Genomic DNA, 3510 nt, shown 5'->3' on the forward strand with positions numbered 1-3510 from the left:
AGCTGTATAGAACGCTGGTTAGGCCACATTTGGAGTACTGCGTCCAGTTCTGGTCGCCGCACTACCAGAAGGACGTGGAGGCGTTAGAGAGAGTGCAGAGAAGGTTTACCAGGATGTTGCCTGGTATGGAGGGTCTTAGCTATGAGGAGAGATTGGGTAAACTCGGCTTGTTCTCCCTGGAAAGACAGAGAATGAGGGGAGACCTAATAGAGGTGTATAAAATTATGAAGGGTATCTAAAGGGTGAACAGTGGGAAGCTTTTTCCCAGGTCGGAGGTGACGATCACGAGGGGTCACGAGCTCAAGGTGAGAGGGGCAAGGTATAATTCAGATATTAGAGGGACGTTTTTTACACAGAGGGTGGTGGGGGCCTGGAATGCGCTGCCAAGTAGGGTGGTGGAGGCAGGCACGCTGACATCATTTCAGACTTACCTGGATAGTCACATGAGCAGCCTGGGAATGGAGGGATACAAACGAATGGTCTAGCTGGACCAATGAGCGGCACAGGCTTGGAGGGCCGAAGGGCCTGTTTCCTGTGCTGTTTTCTGTTCTTTGTTCTTTGAATGGTGGAGCTGTCTCGAAGGGTCTACAGCTGCGACTGTTTCTTTCCCGTGTTCATTGACGAGGGGCGACATAGTAAACTGGTCAGAAAGCTCCAAGGATCAAAGCCGATGTGATAAGTTGGAGCCAAAGTTGGTTGAGAGGCAGGAAGCAAAGGCTTATAGTTGTTGGGTATCTTTGTGACTGGAAGGTTGTTTCCAGTGGGTTTCACAGGGCTTTGGTACTTCATTATTCGTGGTATATATCAGTGATTTAAACGTAAACACTGGGGGAGGGGAGGGGGGGGGGAATTGGGCATGTGCTTGATAGTGAGGAAGTAAAATGTAAACTGCAGAAAGATTTTGGTATTGTTGGTTTTTTTGTACTTTTTTATTTTGAATTATTTGGACTGAGCAGGTGGGCAGCAAAGTAGCAAGCGGAGTTAAATCCGGAGAGGGTGCCCAATACATTTGGGGAGAGCAAACAAGGCAAGGGTGGATGGCAAGATTCTGAGGAGCAGAGAGAAACGTGTGGACCTTGGAGTGCATGTTCATGAATTCCTGAAGGGAGTAGGTGGATAAGGTGATTAAGAAAGAATACTGGAATGTTTTAATTCATTTGTGGGACATGGGCGACGCTGGCTGGGCCTGCATTTATTGCCCATCCCTAGTTGCCCTTGGAGGGTAGTTGAGAGTCAACCACATTGCTGTGGCTCTGGAGTCACATGTAGGCCAGACCGGGTAAGGACGGCAGATTTCCGTCCCTAAAGGACATTAGTGAACCAGATGTATTTTTCCGACAATCGACAATGGTTTCATGGTCATCAGTAGATTCTGAATTCCAGATATTTTTATTGAAGTCAAATTCAACTGTCTGCCCTGGGAGGATTCGAACCCGGGTCCCCAGAACATTAGCTGAGTTCCAGCAAGTCATGTTGCAGCTTTATAGAACCCTAGTTAGGCCGCACTTGCAAGAAAGTGTTCAATTCTGGTCGCCACCAGAAGGATGTGGAGACTTTGGAGAGGGTACAGAAAAGATTTACCAGAATGTTGCCTGGTATGGAGGGCATTAGCTATGAAGAAAGGTTGGATAAACTTTGTTTGTTCTGACTGGAACGACGGAGGTTGAGGGGCGACCTGATAGAAGTCTACAAGATTATGAGAGGCATGGACAGAATGGATAGTCAGAAGCTTTTTCCCAGGGTGGAAGAGTCAATTACTAGGGGGCATAAGTTTAAGGTGCGAGGTTTAAAGGAGATGTACGAGGCAAGTTTTTTACACAGAGGGTGGTGGGTGCCTGGAACTCGCTGCCGGGGGAGGTAGTGGAAAGCAGATACGATAGTGACTTTTAAGGGGCGTCTGGACAAATACATGAATAGGATGGGAATAGAGGGATACGGTCCCCGGAAGGGCAGGGGGGTTTAGTTCAGACAGGCAGCATGGTCGGTGCAGGCTTGGAGGGCTGAAGGGCCTGTTCCTGTGCTGTAATTTTCTTTGTTCTTTGTTCCAGGATTAATAGTCTAGCGATAATGCCACTAGGCCATCACCTCCCAGTACTGAATTGAGTGATTTTGCGCTCTGGCACTTTTCCCCATTCCATAGTGAGTTGAGGATAACTTTACAATCCCAGCAGAGGCTGTAACTTTCATAAAGATATTTGCATTCCTCTTGCCTGAGTGCAAGGATTTCAAATTTTAAGACTCTTACAGTAACAAACTCAAATCAGTTTTGACTAAACACTATTTTTGTGGGCAATTTAAACTCTAGATTACAGACAAGCTTCACCCATTTAAATTTTAAAATTACTAAAAATCCCCAACAATGAATATTTTTCACTCTGTCCTTTATATCGATGCTTCATTCTCCGAAAACCAGTTCAAAGCTACTCATCTCTCCAGAGATTGCTTGCTTTTCCCTTTTCCAGCCGACTGACTTCTGACCCCCAAACTGACTGTCACTGTGAGGGTTCCCTTGGAGATTCCTCCCTCTAGCCAAAGCTAGGTGAATCTTCCAGCTTTGTTTAAACCCTCAAAAGCTTATTTTTAAAAAAAATATTTGACGGGATGTGGCCTGTCGCTAACTGCCCTGGAGCAGTTTGTGGTCTCTTCAATGTGTGAGCTCCCACCCATGTTTTGGGTGGTGACTAATAGAGATTGGCTGCCTCTATCTCCCCCCTCTCTCTCCCGGACTCTCCCAAGTTCATAAAATAGTATGAAATCCCTACAGTTCAGAAGGAGGCCATTTGGCCCATCGAGCCTGCACCGACAATAATCCCACCCAGGCCCTATCCCCATAACCCCATATATTTAATCTCCCTAACACTAGGGGGGCAATTTAACATGGCCAATCCACCTAACCTGCACATCTTTGGACACTAAGGGGCAATTTAGCATGGCCAATCCACCTAACCTGCACATCTTTGGAGTGTGGAAGGAAATCGGAGCACCCTGAGGAAACCCATGCAGACATGGGGAGACTGTGCAGATGCTACACAAACGGGAATCGAAGCCAAGTCCCTGGTGCTATGAGGTAGCAGTGCTAACCACTGTGGTACCCAACTTCTCAAATTTAAAATGTGCATTCCTGTTTTCAAATCCCTCCATGACCTTACCCCGTTCTATCTCTCTAGTCCTTTCCTGTGCTCGGCACCATGGCTCTCTTCAACTCTGGCCCCCTGTGCAACCCTGACATCCTTCGCCATGCTATTTATTGGCAGTCATACCTTTGGTTGTCCAGACCCCAAGTCTGGAGGTCCCTCCCTAAGTCGCTTTGTCTCGTGTTGCTGTGTAAATGTTAGTTTGTGCTAACTGGCTCAGTTATTTGGCACCCGCAATAGCATAAGTCAACATATCTGCTTGGCGAAAAGTTTCATTTTCAAGACTTTGTCGAAGGTACTTGAGAAAGCCCCACAGGGCCAGCTGGTCACAGAAGCAAAAGTCCGTGGAATCGAAATGAAAATGGCAAGTTGATTC

The sequence above is a fragment of the Mustelus asterias genome, chromosome 31 (genome assembly GCF_964213995.1).
Source record: "Mustelus asterias chromosome 31, sMusAst1.hap1.1, whole genome shotgun sequence".
NCBI lineage: Eukaryota > Metazoa > Chordata > Chondrichthyes > Carcharhiniformes > Triakidae > Mustelus > Mustelus asterias.